At 31.5% G+C, this 21,259-nt stretch overlaps 1 protein-coding gene across 2 annotated transcripts in view; it reads right to left on the bottom strand.

The window, feature by feature from the left end:
- Positions 1-20,856, bottom strand: part of LOC124544052 (CD151 antigen-like) — an 84,964-nt gene extending 64,108 nt beyond the window's left edge. Inside the window, exon 1 of one of the 2 annotated variants that reach the window (XM_047122446.1) lies at positions 20,824-20,856. The gene's annotated coding sequence lies outside the window, so the exon portion shown is untranslated. The remainder of the gene's footprint in view (positions 1-20,823) is intronic. The other variant, XM_047122448.1, reaches the window with a different exon arrangement.
- Between the last annotated feature and the right edge of the window lie 403 nt (positions 20,857-21,259).

Raw genomic sequence — 21,259 nt, forward strand, 5'->3', positions numbered from 1 at the left:
TTAAAAAAAATATTCCTTATTAGATCGTAAAAAATATATTGCAATCAAGAATCTTCTATAATTTTCTGCATATCTAAGGCGAGAACTCTTCAAAATGAGACCATAACCGCAGCGCACAATAAACCGCACCGCAGCTATCGTCCCATAATTTCGGGGGAAAAATCGGTTTCAGCTAGTAATATATAAGGTTATCAATAACCAATTTAATTTTAAGATTTTGGTGTTTTAATTTGTTTCATTTCATCGTTCGTTCGATTCTATTAAAAGTTTGCACAACAAATCTTATCGGATACTTGCATTTGTCTTTTATACTTTCGCGCATTGTTCAACTTATATAAATGTTCGTGATAGGTTGTGTGGTAAAAAGGTGCACTAATAAAGAAAGTTGCAAAATTTTAATTTAAAGAGGAAAATTTGATGTGCGTAAATGTCGAGTGATATTTTAGTCTTGAAAATACATAAACCTGAATTAATATGGTAATATTTTGAGACAAGCGTTTAAAAACAATATGTTTGAGTAAATTGAAAACTCATCATAGTTATTCTTTCTGGTACATCTAGACGAATAATTATGGTTATATGTATACGTTTTCGTTGTGATAAATCTGTAGACTGATGGTGGGAAGAGCTAGCGAGTAATTCTGGACTAGCTTAAAATTTGTTGTTTGGCCTGAATATAGCTTTAGTAATTGCAAATTTGGCACGTATATGTGTAACACCAAGAAACACAAAATTTTCAACTTTTATAAGTTTGCAGAGCAAAGTGGTCTGCACTTTGCAGGCCCGAAGACCTGGTTGTATATGGATACGGTTGCATAAAAACTTGCTCCAACTGAAAAGCAGCACGGAAAAAATTGAGAACAGCAGCGATCACAAAAACTGAAATCTACTTAATGATTAATAAACATACTATGTAGATAGCACACTAAGAAGAAAAAAAGCTTTAGTTTATAATTGTCGAAATAAAATGGAGTCGTTGCATTTATAGATTTTCACCTTGGGATGATTGACTCATTCAAATGTCATCCCGTAAAATATTTTATCTTAAGTAGAAAGCCTTGTGGGCTTCGTATCTCTCCTTAACAGACTATTCGAAGGTATGAAAAGATTCCGATTAATTTTTACATTCAGCGCGCTAACAAACAAATCGTTCTCCACAATGGAAAATTAATTCAACGATCTACAACTAACAAGTACTGTACTTTATAAAAGAAAGAATCTATAGTAATATCTGGCAGGAGTCAGTATTTACAATGCATACCGTTCATGTCGTCTGATTATGCATTTTTATTATGCAGAAAGCAATTACCCGTCAAAGTTTGCTTAGCTATGAGTATCAATAGACTTTACGGACAATCTTGAGCGGATAATTTTTACGTTTTTTTCGTCCAAAGTGACTCGTTTGAGAAGCCCAGCCGCCTCCCTCTTCGAAGGAAGTGGCTTAACAAAGTCCTCGCTTAATTTAAGTTTAAAAAGATTGAAAGTTTTTGCCATTTACCTTGATAATCTCGTGAAATATATAAGTCTTATGCTCATAAACAAACTTACACATAATACTTATTAAATTTTTATGTTAAAAGTAATGTGTATCGAAATCATCAATCATCTTGATGACGTAAGTAAGACATTACTTACAAGTTTTATATACTAATAGCGTAATCCGGTTTTTAGCCCAGTGATTATGGGACAATAGCTGCATATAGAAAATTTATTATGATCTAATATTGAAGAGTTCTAGTTATAGATGTGTAGAAACATAAAGAGGACTCTTGATTGAAATTCAATAAACTGTTGTGATTTAATATTATAAAGTGGAACAAAGTTACTGGATGGTTAGAGAGCGATACAACGGCTGTATAAGAAAAAAATTGAAAGTCGTATTCAAAATGAAAGGAAATTGTTATCGACAAACTACAATTCCTTTGAATGAACGAGAAGTTTCGCGGGAGACTCAATTTTATTAAGAAATAATATTATAAATGCGAGATTTTGAATTTATTAATTTTTCTTACCGAATTTCGCAAGAAGATCTGGTTGGGGTACAGCGATAGATGACAGTGTGGAATAGCACTATAGTTTACTTTTTATTCCGGACAAATGTACGGTGCCCGTGGGATGGATCTGTTTGTGTTTTTCACAGAGAAAGGGATCGACATGATTTTTGCATAGTTCACGGGTCGAATGACATATGCTACTTTTCATCCCGTAAAAATTCACGTTTCTATGGGATACCATAAAGAGGGAATTTTTGTTTGTTTGCTATCAATAAAGTATGAAACAATTCCACTTTAATAATTATTTCACCACCATTTATTTATCCATGGCTAACATATGCTTCAGTAATATTAAGATATAATTATATTGGTGGAAAAATTCAGAAAAATAAACCCCACTAACTTGCATTATTCACGAGCGCTGATTTAATGGTTGGTCATACATAAATAATATGCCTTATGTAAATATATATGTATCTTAATTCTATTAACAAAATCCACATAACCCATTTAACTACCTTTTAGTAAAATTAAGCCTCAATAATGGATTTTATGATTTTTATGTCAAATATTTTTTGCAACAGCAAAAAATCATTGATTAAAACGGTAACAATTTTAACTTGAGATTGAACATTTATGTTTCAATGGAATGAACAGATGATACTAAATATTGAAATTATAATGAATGCATTACTATTGAAAAATAATAATAACTATAAAACGATACGATAGTAAAATTAGGAGGATTATCTCCGTAGCTTGAATATAAAGCAGACGACATAGCGGTTTTTTTATATGACCTATTTATATATTGAAAACAGAACCATCATTACAATCTTTAAACATGAAACGTCAAATCGTCTATGTTATATAAAAAAGTAACAGCCTGTAAATTACCCACTGCTGGGCTAAGGCCTCCTATTCCATTAAAGAGAGGGTTTGGAACATATTCCACCACGCTGTTCCAATGCGGGTGGTGGAATGTACATGTGGCAGAATTTTGATGAAATTAGACACATGCAGGTTTCCTCACGATGTTTTCCTTAACCACCGAGCATGAGATGAATTATAAATACAAATTAAGCATATATATATGGTGCTTGCCTGGATTTGAACCCGAAACCATCGGTTAAGATGCACGCGTTCTAACCACTGGGCCATCCCAGCTTTATGTTATATATTGTGCAGACGAAATTCGAGCTAGGTTATTCCGTACAAATCTAATTTCCACCGAGATGCCGGCTAAGATTTCCCGCAACCATTCGGAACTTGTGCTTTGGCTTTTGTAAAAGTTATATTTATTAAAAATAACTTTTACTCAGTACTACGAGTTTCACTACTGAATTTCTTGAAATGTACTTTAGATATGGCGACACAGAATTTGCTTATTTCTTTGCAAACCTAACATATCCGAGTTATGTATATGACATACCGCTACAAGGTAAACGCTGCCAAGCTTACGGTACGATAAGACATCTTCAAAGGAGGTTTTTATCTTTGGAAGAGTGCTAAAGAAATACTAAATTTTTGCGATACTGGTTGAATATTTTTTTCATCATCATATTATCCTCTTTTCGTAATTTGAAATCCAACCATAATTTCAGGTTTCAGTAAGTCGTGCGAATCAACCGCGTTCGTGCATGCCGATTTTAATCAATCAATAGCTAAATGGAAATACGTCTGAACAATTTCAACCAAATTAAGCAACAAAAACCGGTTTAATAAAAGTTTATTATCAACATTTGTTTATTCAATATGAATTTATTTTATTTAGATTGAGTAATAAAGTTCGATGTATTCAAATCGGCTCGATTTGAGTTGAGAGCCCGCTATTAAACAATTTTATTTCGATAATTGGGTTAACGATCTAAAGCTTTGCTTTCCTAAGCAATTTCTGCATTGTATTGCCAATTGACATTCAAACGAGTTTAATAACAGAAATACAAGCGAAAGAGAGGCCGTTTGTTAAAGTCGTAATTTTTCTAGCATGTTTAGGGAAAAACCTGTCGAAAAATCTTAAGAAATTTGAAAAATGAGCATTTTGTTTTTGTAATTTTCTATTGCGTTGATGACGCATTATTTCGAATACATAAATAATATTACATTTTTTCGTTTCCTTTTGCATTTTACACTTAGTAATATTTTTATATAAATGTAAATACCACATATACTCGTAGCATGTTAACAAAAAATGTTGAAAATTCAAACAAATAATTAATATAACTTAGGATATATTACGGGTACTGTTAGATAACAGTATAATATAGATATATTCATATTATAAATACGAAAGTAAAAAGTTTTACGCTCTCAACGCTAAGTCAATTAACTGATTTAATGAAATTTTGTTTGAAGCAAGTTTGAAGCCTAAGGAAGGACATGGACTTTTTATATCAAATACCTACAACCCCTCCTAATACGAGGGCGGAGTCACGGGCGAAAACTAATCTATAATAATACGCTAGAGGGCATAATCAGTTCATCATATTTGGTCTTGCTCGAAGAAGTTTTTTCGCTTATATTTAAAGGTTTTATTAACCTTTTCGTATCCGTACATCAAATTTTGAAAATTAATTTTAAACAAGTCCTACTATTTCTATATTGTTTAAATTCGGAGAAATACGTTGTCGTATGCTATATTTATTTATGTTATGTTTCGTTTTATTTATATTAATATCAGTATTTATAACCTGGGCACGGATTGATTAAGGGTAACATTAAAGGGTTATATTGTAATATATTGGAAGTCTTGGGTTACGAAGCAACGCCAATAAAGGTCCCATATTTTTACAAGGCTATTTTACCGATATATTCAATTATTAACGTTACATTTCAGATTTATACGAAACCATAATGATTTTTATACCATCTTATTAGTCCTTTCATTCCATCCATTATTGAATACTGTATGAACATCTGTTCCTTACTTTTTGAATTTATCGTGTTCAGACAAATAAACAGACACAGCGAGTACATTGATCTTAGATATATATATAACAATGTGTTTATATAAGGCCTTCAACGACACAGACAAACGCAAAAAGTGATTTAAATAATGATTTTTGAATGAGAATTTAAATTTTTGAGTTTAAGATCGGAATAAAATTATTAAATGTTTTTAAAAAAAAACGTTTTCAAGAACATTTAACAATTTATTATGAAGTTAAGTTAAAGTGTTTATATTGTTGCTTTTGAAATATCTCATATCAAAGTTGTTTTCTATTTTCTGATTTCGCTTCAAACGTGACGTCACTTTCAGCTTAGTGGCTGAAAATGACATCCAAAGTATAGTTTTGTACCTTTGTGAAACTGATTTGTTCTCATAGAACAAAGCTCTTGTTTCCTTGGATAGTTGTTTTATCATAAAGCTATAAGACGTACATAAGACATAAAGATCTCATATAATTAAAAGAGGTAAAAGAAGTTTTTTCTTTATTTAAACAATATAAAGTGGTTTTTTTTTATTTGAACTTGTACTTTTGACGCGATATACCGTTCGCTACATGACATCACAGCTAATCTAGAAAATCTTAACTGTAAACGTGTTATGTAAGAAGTTTATAACGAACTGAATAAATAGAAGTATATATTTTATAGGGTCAACTAATATAGATAACGGTAGGTAAACTAAGTAGGTTATAGAATAATATCATTAAAAACAACATATTAAAAAATATTCTAGCTCCGTAATAAACTGTTATTTTACGGAATACTATTAGTCGCCTGCGGCGTCTACTCGCGTTTTAGGCTGTTGGTTGTCATGTGTCAGGCAAAAAAGTAGCCTATGTCAGTTATTGGAGTTCAAGTTTGCTTCATACCAAATTTCATCAAATTCGTTTCAGCGGTTTGGTCGTGAAACAGCGACTGACAGACAGAGTTACTTTCACATTTATAATATTAATATAGCTAAACAATGGCTCACAAATAGCATGGTTGTACAATGAGTAATGACGTTAACAGACGGTCATCGTTATCAGGCGAGTTGACGACTTCAATTAACTACAAAGCCGTGCAGCCTCAAAGGCCGCCCCTCTGGTAGTGGAGTCTGTTACATTTGATTGTACCGAGCAGATTAATAAATCTGTAACTTTACTTTTTTCATTCAACTAAATGTAACATTAATGTTTATGAAAACTTTAATTATAATATACTCGTCGAAGCATCAAAAAGTTTAGTTAGAATTTATTTTATTTTTTTATCGTACATACTGACGACGTCAGTATTACGTAAAAGATGGTAGTGAAAAAAGGGATATTTCCAAAAAAAAAATATCGAGAGAAAGATATTACGAACGTGAACGACTAGACTTATATTTTGTATATCATCGTATTTGTTAACGATATATAAGTATGCCTAACTCCTCCTTATACTTATGGTTCCATTTACAAAAAAAACTAATTTTGCACGAAAATCGTTTTGCTGCCTTATTCCTTAAAAGCGGAGGGTTAAAACATAAAATCAACGTGATAGCGATAGAAGTCTGAATAACTTCAAAAACGATCAAGGGGACTAAAGCTCGGTTCAACGACATACGATGTTTTTGTGATATAGAAGTTGGTCTGGGTTCTGTTTTAAAATGTAGCAAGAATCGACTAAAGGTCTGTTTTAAAATATAACAAGAATCGAGTAACGAAAAAATAAGGCCAAGCGTCGGAGCGCGAGTACGAAACAGACACTATCGAAATACGAGGGCGTTAAGACTTACGCTATATTATTGAGCGACTCGAATTAAAAAAAAAAAAGTCCATCCTTCTTGTAAAGCTTATAATGTCATTTTATTTATAGTGCGAAACAACTTCGTAAAAACGATCACATCCGAATTGAGTACGGTATCCCAAATTATCAATATTTATTTCTCATGTGAATATGATCTTTACACAAACGTAATAACTTTTAAGATTTATTAACAGAAGAATTAACAACATTAAATGCTTAAATATATAGATACAAATATGAACTAAAACTAGTTACTGTATAAATCTTGACCGCGTGGAATGGTGGCAAGAATGCTAGCAGCATTTCCCCGTTGAATCGCAATCCCGATCCTCTGGGCAAAAAAAGAACCAGCCCTCCTGTCACCAGTGGAGGCAATAAGGCGAGTTGTTGATAACTTGTAATATAATATGAGTTAATATATTCGTCAATTTGACACGTCGATTTACATGCACTTGCTTCCTCGGGTTGAATAGACGCGTGAATCTATAGCGATCGAATCAATCGGCGGTAATCGGTTTTATCATATCATTTTCCGATACTACATCTAATTTGTGTCGTAATATACCTTTACATATTTATAACTATTATAAACAGTCGTCAGTAGTCAGATCATAAAAAACGTGTAACTTTAATATGATTAATTGTGTAGTTATACGTACATATATATAAGGAAAATTATTATGATATTTTTATGTACATAAATCAAATGAGCACTTTAGTAAAGTAGCTAGATTAGTAGTGTCGCAGATACGGTGGAGATAAAAATAACGTCGTAAAATAAGCTTGGACAAACGCGACTGCCATCTGGTTTCCAAATATATCTTAAATAACCTTCCACTTTATTATGTATATCAAAAGAAAACTTATTTTGTACATAAAGTGTAAATATAAACCAATTATGTAATTTATTATAACATTAATATTGCCGAATGATTATATTTTAAAATGTTGGTGCTGTTTATTTGTCGATGAGTTTTTCTTCTATATCAATACTTTAAACTGTTTTTATGTTCGAAAATATATTTTGTTACAAATAAACGGTAAAGCCGGTATAAGTTTGTGATACAATAAGTCTAGTTCATCAATTGTGTTGCAGTTCGAACCTTTGTGGTATACAATCCACCGTTCACAAGTTTCATTTCATCAATTCTGTGTCAATATGTATTTGCTTACAATGACTCTATTCACGATCTACAATACATTTTCGTTTCAATGTTGCAATATTAAAGTAACAAATTTTTGTTAGTGAATTGCTTTAACGCCATTTGAATATTATTGAGTTTTTTTTTACCCAGAAAAAATATAGATTAAGCGGCTCAGTTTTTTTTAAATTGTAATTTAATTAATATAAAATTATCCTTATAAGTACTTTTATGATCGTATTCTATGTTTGTATTATAAATACAAAAGAAACTGGCTGTCTGTCGTTCTACTACAATGTCCTTTGCCCTTCTCTCTAATATGCAGGGAAAATCGCAGACAAAAATCCGTATTAAAAAATATCGAATTGTACTTCAGTACAAATAAAATAATAAAAATTATGTTTTTAAAAAATAGTAACTGCATAAATCACGTTCGCTTGGAATAGGCGTAACACACACACACACACAAAAAATGTCAGGGTCTATGGGCATTCCATTCCACGGAGATCCAATTATGAATAACGAAAACTGGGTTACTTTGTCAATTAATTAATCAACTTCTTTTAATAGACGGTATAATATGCCACTATCCTTTATCCCTTTAAATTAAATAATTAAATGTATTAATTAGAGGCGTGCATTAGTCCGAAGGGTTAGAATCGAACCTTCCAACTTTCAATGTAACGACACTTTACCTTCGAATTGTTAAGGTTATATGTGCCTTTATTTACATCGAGGGCGTAATGAGGGTCTGGTCGAAAATTAAATGCTGAGGATCTTTTCGACCGTTTTGTTCTCGAGGTTAGTCGGGAAGGAAATTATATTAAGAACAAAATAATTAGGAAACCACTTGAATAAATTGTTAAGCGATTATTTCACTTGTTATTTAAATATAAAACTGGGTGCAAGCCCGTCTAGGTAGGTAACACCCACTCATCAGTGATTCTACCACCAAACAGCAGTACTCAGTATTGTTTTGTTCCGGTTTGAAGGATGAGTGAGTCAGTGTAACTACGGGCATTAGGGACATAACATCTTAGTTCCCAAGGTTGGTGGCACATTGACGATGGAATGAATAGTTGATATTACCTATAATTTCATTGTCTATGGGTGGCCAATATGCTCGTCCGCCAACCTATACAATAAAAAAGGTTATAATTTTCTTCATCGTAATACTATATTATGAGTCGGTCTTATTAGTGAGTAGCGATGCCTGATAACCTTGTAGACATAGTAAAAAATTTAATCTAAGTAGTTGTAGTTAATAACTGTTTAGAATTTGAAGAATGAGTGAGCCAGTGTAAATACATACAAGGGCCATAACATCTTATAGACCAAGGTTGACGGCGTATCGATGATGTAAGGAATGTTAAAAATTTCTTATGACGTCAGTGTCTATGGGTAGATACGACCACTTACGCATATCTATGTAATATTGTAATTTGTATTATTTTTGTACCTCAATGTCAGAAGTCTATTTTGATCGAATAAAAATTAGTTACTTCACAAAATGTTTGAGACGCTTTTCGTCCAAAATTACCAAGAGTACGACTAAAAGTTGTTTCCAGGTGTCAATCAAAAACGAGATAGACTAAATCAAATAATAAAACAATCTCATTAAACTTTATTATATACTTTAAAATAAACCATACTCACGATTGTGTGCGTTTTAAATATTTTACCTAATATAATATTACTTGGGATGGTCAAGTTTAAACATCAATATTCCCCCAGATTCATTTAACACTAATACTATTTTCACATTTATTTTACCCACAAAGCCATGTTTTACAAGAAGTAGATCGCGTATTTAATATTTATCCAAATCTAGCAAGAACAAAACACTGCCGCCTCGTTCGATTGTCTTGACATTATTTTTTCTTACCGGTCAGTATCAGACATTCAGCCAGTATTAATCGTGAAAAATTAAAATATTGTATTACAGCATATTCTAAAAATCGAGTCAATTGACATATTATTAATTAAATTATTCTAATAAATTATAGTTATACAATGTAATGTAAAAAAAATAACTCTAACTATTATAAATGCGAAAATAAATTTATCGTGTTATGTATGACATCTCAAGAATTCATAAGATCACCTGAAGTTTTGCACAGATTATCAGAAACGGACCTAAAATCTGAACCATGTCTCTCGTCAGTCAAAAGTTGGAAGTTTCTTATATATTTTAAAAGGAGAGGTAATTCAGTGACGTAGCGTCAAAAGGTTGAAGTGTTGCATACGTTGATTACTTTTGGATATACTCGTACTAGCTTTGAGAGGGTTCGATAGACTTGTTTTGACACGATTCGAACGCCAGCAGCTCGCATGTATAGGGTGTTATTACTTAAGTGAAATTGGTACACATACTGGTAGCATGTGTAGGATGATGTAAAAAGCATAAATAGCAACGACAAATAGTCTTATAGTAAGATATTAAGATACAAATATTCTTTATACATCATCCTGATTTTAGATTATGACACAAAAGGAAAATGAAGCAGAGAATATTTGATGATGGGACAAAAATCAAATACGAATGTCTTTTTCCTATCTAATGAAGATCTGACTTTCAAATGAGAGAAGTATTTGGTTATAACTATTTAATTACCAATTAATTATAAAACTTTATTGCCCATATTTTGGGCTCCTAAGTAGTTGACTGGAGTGCCTAACGGATAATCCGACCTAAAATATATGTTAAATAATTAAATCCTGTATGCAAATTAAGGAATATGAACTCCACGCTTTCTATATATTCCTAATAATCCCTATAAATTGTATCGTATGTGTTTACAACATAAGATTTGAATTTATTCATCATTTTGCATTTTTCTTCTGATCTTCAAATCAGGGGTAGGTATCAATAACGTTCTATCTTCATAATATACAAAATACACAAAAGTAAGATTAAGATAAAATATGATAATAAGAAAAATCTTAATGTAATGCAAATATCCAGAAATATATACGATTTATGAAATTCTTTAAGAAGTTGGCTCGTCGCCATATTGGCTGGTCCCGCACTAATCGAGTTTGAACGCTTCGATGATGACACCAATCCTATGACATGATATTTGGATTTTAAAGAAAAGTTGAATTATATAGTATAAATTTATTTCGTAATAGAAATCGTTGGCGGTAGTTGCAAATAATATTTTCTTTTGTTCTTCAAATAGACAAATGCCACCTTAGTCTACCCGTGACTACGAACGCTGTAAAGTGCTCGAAACGTCGGGATGTCCAAAATAATTAATATACGCGATTAAAATCCGTAATAACTAGTTTTATTTAAATGTGTAATAATCGCGAAAATTTAAGACAACAACATAATCATTTCGTTATATTTAATTAAAATTTAATTTGTTTTATTATGATTGTCTTACAATTAAATATTTTTCAAAGGAATTTATGAGGTTGCAATCTAAAGCATTGTACTGGCAACAACCGAGACAGAAAAGAAGATTGTAAGGAGAAAAACTGAGGTTTATAATCGTTTACAACAAATTAAAATTGTAACAAATTATTATTGAAAGTTTATTTTACTTTAGGAATTGGCTAACACAAAATATATACTGTTAAATTATTTGTGCACGTTTTCTTCTTAACAATTTATAAAAAATCTTGAAAATCTCAGTAACATAATATGTGGTAATGTATTATGTAAATGTAAAGTGTACTTCACTCGCTGAAATTTAATGATTATAAAACATAAAATGAAGAAATGCTGTAAGCAGACTGAACAAAAATACAAGGTGCGACGGCGATGTGACAAGCATAATTAATGCAAACGTAATTAAAATCTCGAGTTTACACAAAAATGTCTTTAGATAACGAAAAAGTCCTTGTATGAAAACGTTTCCACACTCTAAATGTTAACACTGAACCTTAGATTCATATAATATTCACTTAGGATTTTTTTTATGGTATAGGTTGGCGGCCGAGCATATGGGCCACCTAATGGTAAGTGGTCACCATCACCCATAGACAATGACGCTGTAAGAAATATTAATTATTATTCTTTAAATCGTCAATGCGCCACTAACCTTGGGAACTAAGATATTATGTCCCTTGTGCCAGTAGTTACACTGGCTCACTCACTTCAAACCGGAACACAACAATACTGAGTACTGTTGTTTGGTGGTAGAATAACTGATGAGTGGGTGGTACCTACCCAGACGGGCTTGCACAATGCCCTACCACCAAAGAAAAAAAATTATAGCTTTTATTTCCTTTTTATTGTATTGAACGAATAGGCCAATCCATTGACTTTGAAAAAGAAGAATGTTCTGTCTTCGTCCGTGAAGGTTTAATATTGATTAGTTTAGATTCATTCATAAGCCGATTAGAATAATTAAAAAAATAGTGTCCCGAGATGTTGCTGTTTATTGTTCCGTATTTATTTTTTCACGAAATGTAAATTAATAAAAATCCTGCTAAAGATGTTTTGTTGCGATTAATTATACATATATAAAGTATTTTCAAAATAGTTCTTCACGTCCCAGCTTATTGTGCCTGTGTATACAGAGTTTATTATCTATACTAATTTTATAAATGCGTAAGTAACACCTGTCTTTATGTTGCTATATAATGGTCAAACCGTACCCTTGACCATATTATATTTTTTCAGTCTCGTAAACAAGACCTTCTTAGATAATGTCGAAATATCGAGCTCCACTAAACAAAAGAGAAAAAATATTGTAAATATCCCGTATTTAATAACTGTATAGTTCTTTATCCAAGGAAGGACGACCAAACCCTAAAATGCGAAGCTGACGCGACAACTATTGCCTTGATATGTCTCTGTAACTAATCATAGGTTTGCCCTTGATTCTAATGATGATCTTATCTCCAGTGATGTCAGCGTAAAAACAAGTTTTGTGTATTGCTATATGAAAAAAATATAATAAAATTTAAGTAATATACATATTGAGGGATTTGTTTATTAAATATCTATTATTGACTTTTAATGAAAGGACTGAATACTAACTCTATAAATATAAATCGGATTACACAAACAGTAATATTAAATTTCCAATAATATATGAAGTCAATTTGTTTTAGAATGGCAACAAACACACACAACACAAACATAAAGCTCTATAACAGAGATACTTGTTAGTTTTGTATTTGTTTACAACAACGGCAACAACAGCCTGTAAATTTCCCACTGCTGGGCTAAGGCCTCCTCTTCCTTTGAGGAGATTTGGAACATGCTCCACCACGCTGTTCCATTACGGTTTGGTGGAATTCAGATGGTAACATTTCTATGAAATTAGACACATGCAGGTTTTCTCACGAGCACGAGCACTATTGAGCACGAGATGAATTATACACACATTAAGAACATGAATATTCAGTGGTGTTTGCCTGGGTTTGAACCTGCAAACATCAGCAAAGATGTACGTTTTAACCACTGAGCCATATCGGCTCAATTGGCGGCTCTTGTATTTGTTAGCGATATAAAAATAAATAATAAACTTTATTTTTTACAGTGATATTTGTTTATTCAAATATATTAAAATTTAGGAAAAGTTATTTTATAGATATGATTATTATTTTTATTGTCAGTTTTTATTTAACTTTGATAAGGTTGTAAAAACAACAGAGTTTTAAAAAGTCTGATGAGCATGTTTTTCACCGGGAAACACAAACATAAACTTGTTTCAACTGATGCCTGATTATACAGGGCTAACAATGATTCTGCGGGACAATGTAACGCGTTCACAAAAGGATTCAAATACTACCAATTGTAAAATTGAGAAATTAGGGAAATAATGTTTGTGTGTTTCTATTTTTATCATAAATGTAGATGCACACTTACTTAGGTAAAGAAAATATACTGACAGGAAAGAAGAAAAAAACATTATATTATATCATCATTACATAGTATAAAATAAGTCGCTGACCGCTGTCTGTCGATATGTATGCTTACATCTTTATAATTACGCAACGGATTTTCATACAGTTTTTTTAAATGGATAATGGACAATATAGTTAAAAAAAACAAGAAAAATTCTGTACTAATTTAGTATCAGTATTGAACCGGTGCGAAGCAGAGGCGGGTCGTTAGTATCAAATACTTATTGTTTATTAGTATCGAAAAGATAAATTTCACTAAGTTTCTGTTGGAACTGAACTGGTTGTTAATATAAGTTTATAATCAGTAAACAATAGTAACTAAAATTGAGGTGTTATTAAAAATTCACGTTGAATTAGGATTATGAATTTAGCACATAAAGAAATATTACACAAGACTAATAGATATTTAAGTAACATTACTGATTTTTCACGTGTTCAAATTGCTTTTCAACCGACTTCAAAAAGGAGGAGGTTATCAATTCGTCTGTTTTTTTTTTTTTTTTTTATTTATTTATTATTCTCGTATTATTTTTTGATAGATATACTGTAGGGTTTTCTTGGCTGATACCGGCTCCAAATATAACAATAACTATAACTACGTTATATAATCGTAAATCGACTTTTAAGTAGTCTAATATTTTTCATTTCATTTTACTTAGGAGGACTCTTAAAAATACGTTGAATATGCCATTACTTTTATTATATTTTAGTGCATATTCATTTGTTTTAAAATAGTGTTTTGTTTGAAGTCGGTTTTTCTTTTTGTTAAAATTTCTATTTATCTAATACAAACTGTGCACATAAAATATTAATGGTCTCAAGTATGAGCAGATACAGGTGCACTTTATTACCTCTCATCCGACAAGTCCGGAGAGCGGTCAGGTGAACTATATGTGCTTTCTAAACCAGGATGATTTAAAACTGTAAAACACTGGCAATTTAGAAACGCCGAGGTACTCCCAAAAAAAAAATGAAAAAATGAAATGAATTTTATCTGGAGTTTGAATTTAGAATGGTGAATGCGCCTTTATAAGTTATCTAATACACATACATAAGTATGTATATATATCCCAAAAGTTATCATCTTAGATTTTTTATGAAGATAGAGTGTTATATTACAAACTAGCTATGCCCGCGATCTTGTACACATTTGAATTTAACAAAATAAATATTATGGTAGCCTAAGTTACTCCTTATTATGACAGTTATCTGCCAGTGAAAGTCCCGTCAAAATCGGTCCAGTCGGAACAAAGAGACAGACAAAAATTCTAAAAAACAATATTTTGGTATATGTACCAAAAAAAACCCTCATATTTTATTATACGTATAGATGAACCGAAATAAATGGGCCGACATTATTATCTTGGTGCGCGCTCCGTTATACAACTTTACGAGTGTGCGTGTGCTTACTGGCCAATAGTTTGCCACTATTTTCTGCGACATGTTCTTAGCTTTGACAGTCTATGTAATGATATAAATATTATAGTTATATTAATTAATTATTCTGTTTTATTACAAATAGAGAACATCAAATATGTATCTAGCTTAGCCAAGTCAATTAGTCCTTATAATATGTCACGTCAAATATATTGTGTCACGCGCGGTCGAATAAAAAATTCAGTTTAAATGTGGCTAACAATCCGCTGTTTAAACGAATTAAATCATTTAATACTTGAAATAAAAATTCAATTACTATTTCATTTATTTAAAATTGTATGCCGTGATAATTTTCATTATTAAGCCTTTCCGAGACTTTAGTACATATATATTTTTAACACTTATATATAATTCAGTTAAACAGATTGTCCATACGAAATCACTCCTAAGAAAAAGTCTCGTAATAAAATATGATATTTGTTATTATTTTGTTAAAACATCGCGAACTTCTAATCGTGATTCGAATTTTTATGACATAATTTAGTATAAAAATTGTTTCTTCCAGAAAACTAGGTACTTCTTTAAGATATTAACGACAAGTAGACATTTTTATCGATTTCGAACCCAGATCACGTGTCAACTCTGTCAAATTCTTCTTCCTTAAGTTTATCTTTGACGTGAAAACTTCAGAACTAAATGGATCAGTGGCTTGTTAAGTAATTTATCATCTTGAATAAACGTAAATTTACAAAACATTATCAAAAAACTATACCTTAAAATCGATGTTGTTGATGTTCTTTTTTTTATGTTCTAGGTTGGCGAACGAGTTTGTGGGCCACCTGATGGTAAGTGGTCACCATCACCCATAAACAATGACGCTGTAAGAAATATTAACTATTCCTTAAATCTTCAATGTGCCACCAACCTTGGGAACTAAGATGTTATGTCCCTTGTGCCTGTAGTTACACTGGCTCACTCACCCTTCAAACCGGAACACAACAATACTGAGTACTGTTATTTGGCGGTACAATAATTGATGAGTGGGTGGTACCTACCCAGACGGTTTTACACAAAGCCCTACTACCAAGTAAATTAATAATAAAGTGTTTAAACCTTTATTTTATGTCAAAACATACAAAAGTCATTTTAGAAAACACACTGTATTGGCTTCAAATATAGAGATTAAAGTATGAAATAAAAGTCATATTTGAGAAACAAAAGAACGTTTCGCAAGTATTATTAAAATAAATTGACAAAAGCCAATTATAAATATGATTTAAACAGAACAGAACTTCAATATCTAGATAGTAAATCTAGTAATAAAATAAAAGTCGTTGAAATACTCTTGAATGAGCTAAAACAAAAGCCAGCATCAAATTAAGGGAGATTTACTAAGGAAAACAAGATTTAATTCGAGATAATTCTCGGTAAAAGAATCCCGTGCAATGCAAAGGCTAAGTAGCTGATAATATAAATTAACCCGGCACTAGTAATGCTGTAAAATATTCTGTAACTATAAACTTCGTAAAGAACTACTAATAAGTTTGTTGTGTTTCTATTAATATTACGGAGTGTATGTCTTTTGGTATGTTTTTAGTGATATCCCAAATTGATGATCTTTTATTTTCTGGTAAGATATCTAAAGTATTCCCAAGTGGTTTAAGATACACGTGCGAAAACGGAATGGATTGCTTGTCGTTTATAAACTACTAGCAACCCGTCCCGGCTTCGCACTCATGGTTGTAATGCTGATACTATAAATATACTACAGAAATTGTTTATTTAGGATATCACATTAGAAACTTCTACAATTGTCAGCGTTTCTTTACTATATCATACAAGTATTACATACAAAAACCTTCCTTTCGAATAATTCTATCTATTAAAAAAACAACAAACAAACTCCGTTGCATAATTTTAAAGATTTAAGCATACATAGGGACAGAGATCGGTAAGCGACTTTGTTTTATACCATGTAAGGATAAGGAAGAGGATATGTATAAGATTATTTAAATGCTTTTCTGATACAAAAATAAAACATAAATATAAGTACTTTTTTGTTTTGTATGTCGACGTTCAATTTAATACTCCTAATTGGAGAAAAATATTGTTGTTCGTAAGGACGTTATTAAAATTTTCTCCTTGCTAATGATTTGCTATCGACATTATTGGTACTATTTTTCTGAATTTATTTTTAACCGTCTAATGATTTATATCATTATGAAAAGAAACAATAATACCATACATTATACATGGAAATTATTCCGTATCTTATTTTAAATTCAAATATATTTTATTTTCAGAGGTACAATTCGATCAAGTTAGAATTTAATGATTAATACTTACTGTTAAACAATTACTCAACAGACAGGCAATTTTGATTGTTTGTTTTACAGGGAATAATAACTTGTTCTTGATTTGAATATTGCACCAAAGAAATTCGTCAATCGTCAATGTTTGAGTTTCCGGTATAAACATTATTTCTTTAAACTACCAGGTCTAAAAAACTTATGTGCCTTTGGTGAATCAAAATTATTTACAGGTGAGTAGTTTGATGATTCTTGTTTTTTTTAGGCAGCATTTGAAGATAAATTTCAAGATTACGGTTACCTTCTTTTTTTAAATATTTTTTTTACGCGGCTTATAATAGAGTGAATGAAACGTCACGTTAGGAAAAGCGATAAGCCTCCTTCCAGGTGACCTTGCCTTCTCTATCTATTCCTTATGTGTCTATCTATTGTATAGCTTTCATGATAATATTATTTAAACTTATTTTTTATTATTGATTTATTTCACGCGCATTTTTTATTAAAAAATGTCATTTTACAATTTTTATTAAAATAACGCTTAGCAAGGGTTTTATATACTCCGTAATACGAAGGACTTCAAGAGAACTTCTACAAAAATTAAAATATTCATGACTCTAGACTGCTCATACACATTTGCATTGGAATGGATTCCATATTATGATGTCTATATCAATATATTAAAAAAAGTTAAGGAACACTTTCTCCCTTCATTTTTTTAGATACATACGTGTGGCGGTTTACAAGTCTTTTTCCAATTCTCGCTAGTTTTCATCATTTGAGTACATCGTCATTGTTGAAAGACGCGGCCTACACTGACTTAATACTTTCTTTGCATAGTACATAATATATTGGATGGTACAATCGTCAACCCGCATTGGAACAGCGTGGTGGAATATGCTCCAAACTTTCTCCTCAATGGGAGGGCTTAGCCCAGCAGTTGGAAATTTACAGGCTGTTCGAAAGCAATTTCTTTTCATCTGAGTGTGACATATATCATTTTTTTTTGCTTCGGGAACCGTTTCTCTTTTAAAGGTTGTTATTGATTTTGTTAGATATTTGATTGTAAAGTATATCTGGAACTAATAAAAGTTTTAAGTGTATTTGTATGTACTGTTCAATTTTTCAATTGTGGAGATGGTGCAAGTTTTAAAAATGGAATTCGATTTACAATAGAAAATATGGCTACCAAGGTTATCGAATAATGGTTAAGTAAACAAAATTTTAATTACGACGTAAAATTTTAATTTCCTATCGAGGGAAGCGGAGCATGTTGCGCTCAGTCCAATTAATTTTATGCTTTAATTAAAACATCGACTACGATATAGCTTCAAACCATTATTCACACTAATTCACTTAAATATAATCAAAATCTCGTTCAAAACTATAAGCATTAAAGTTATCTGGCTTCGTGTGAGTTCGATAGCTATGTTTTATTCTTATTTCATCATAGAACGGACGCATAAAAAGATAGATATTAATATGGAACGTACGGAAATTATTTTATTCTTTAGAATAATGACCATTAAGTAATCTGCGTTAATAACATTTATAGTATTCATTCATAAATAACGTTGGAATCAATTATTTTAAATTTGGAATAAATTCGAAGTTCGTCAAAGCATTTGAACGGCGTAGTTGTGTTTTGAAAATAAACATCTTAACCGCCTTCCGACAATCTTAGAGCTCTGACAGTTTTAAGGAGTAACTACTGAGTTTTTAACTTAACATGGTTATTTGTATTGTTAAAGTTATTAATTTCGGAAATTAAAATTAAATTAATGAAATCAATAACTTTAATAACTACTGAGTTTTTTTGCGTTTCTACATTCAGTACTGGTGGTCACTTAACAATGAATTTCATTATGTAAAATAATGTTTCGAAGCGCGCAAGATTTTATTTGAATATTTTGATTTGATTTCACAGGCTGATGCATCTTCGATATAGACAAAATATATACTGTGATATTTTTATGTATAAACACAATTCATGTTTTATGTTAATTATTGACGACCTCTATGGTCGAGTGGTGTGTACACCGGTTTTCATGGGTACGCCACTCTGAGGTCCCGGGTTCAATTCCCGGCCGAATCAATGTAGATTACCATTAGTTTTCTATGTTGTCTTGGGTCTGGGTGCCGTCGTTATTTCTGATCAGAGTAATGTATGTGATGTTGTCTCATATTTATTGCACATATTGTAATTAGTCTTTATTTCTTTGTATCAAAACACATAAAATGGTTTTCATTTAATTTGATGGATGGATATCAAAATATCTGATCAGTCACTTAGGTTAATAGCGACACATTAGTAATGGAACATCACACATGTACTTATCCCGCTAATCGCAGTACTTAATTAATTAATCCTGTAATTAATATATTTGGTCTTTGTATAGTAAATGTTGAACCTGGAGTAACTGACTGTCACAAATCTGAAACTAGTATGTACATGTCTCACTGTTGGATCTGGGTATTCTCCCATTCAATGAGAAGTTTTGGTACTTATTCCATCTCACTGTTCCAATGCAAGTTGGTAGACACACATGAGGTAGTTTCATATCCGGTTACGATGTTTTTTCTCATCGCCGAAAATAAAATGAATTATAAACAGAAATTAAACATACGAAAAATCATAGGTGTTTCTAAGTCCAATCAAAATTATATTGGTTGTACAATATTATTTACAGCTAAAATGTCTATGATCAGTGGAGACCACTTATAATCTAAACAAGAACAGCCTGTAAATTCCCACTGCTGGGCTAAAGGCCTCCCCTCAATTTTAAGGTGATGGTTTGGAACATATTCCACCACGCTGTTCCAATGCGGGTTGGTGGAATACACATGTGGCAGAATTTTTATGAAATTTGTCACATGCAGGTTTCCTCACGATGTTTTCCTTATTTATTATAAAGACAAATTAAGCACATGAATCAGCGGTGCTTGCCTGGGTTTGAACCCTCAATCATCGGTTAAGATGCACGCGTTCTAACCACTGGGCCATCTCTGCTCATCATCTATTAGTAGCTATCTATTACTATAGTCCGTCCTACCTATTTAATAATAATTAAACATTCACTAATCCTTTATCTTTATTCTTTCACCGATTCTTCTATTCAGTCAATACATCATTAATTAATTAACGCGCGAGATATATTTACGCCCGGAGCATTCAATATCGACCTCGAAAAACAAAGTATTTGTAAATAAAAGGTCACGCTAAAAAAGCATGTCTAAAAATAAGCAATCTATTAGCTATATGGAGTTCATTTCATTAAAATCGTTCAACTTTCACCGATCGCCGGTGCATTACGTATTCGGCGAGTGCATTTAACTTATCGCCCTAATGGTATCATAGAGGTTGTGTTCGGAGCTAAAAGTTGAATTTAGGTAATATTTGTATGCACATATTGAATTATTTACCTTGTTCAGGCTCCTTTATATCCAAGATCTGTAAAGAAAAAAATTGATTTTAGATTATTTTCTCCTGATATATGTACACATAATACAAAGTATATGCTATGGAAAAAACGTTTCAGGCGTATAGATATGATCAAAGAAAATCTTAATCGTAACGTTTAAGCCGTAAAATTGTTATTGTTAATAAGAAACCCTTTTTATTTGAATACCTTAACATTATGAAAAGAAAATATATTAATAAATATGGAGCTTGTAGCTCAATACTGGTCTAATGAATCCTCTCCCATTGAGAAGAAGGTTTGGAGTTTATCCCAATATGCTGCTCCAGTGTGGATTAGTACACATGTGGCAAAATTTCGTTGAAATAATGTTATTAATTTTTTCCTACACCGCCGAGCAAGATGAATTATAAAGACAAATTACCGTAGGATAATTTTGT

The sequence above is a fragment of the Vanessa cardui genome, chromosome 4 (genome assembly GCF_905220365.1).
Source record: "Vanessa cardui chromosome 4, ilVanCard2.1, whole genome shotgun sequence".
Taxonomy (NCBI): Eukaryota; Metazoa; Arthropoda; class Insecta; order Lepidoptera; family Nymphalidae; genus Vanessa; species Vanessa cardui.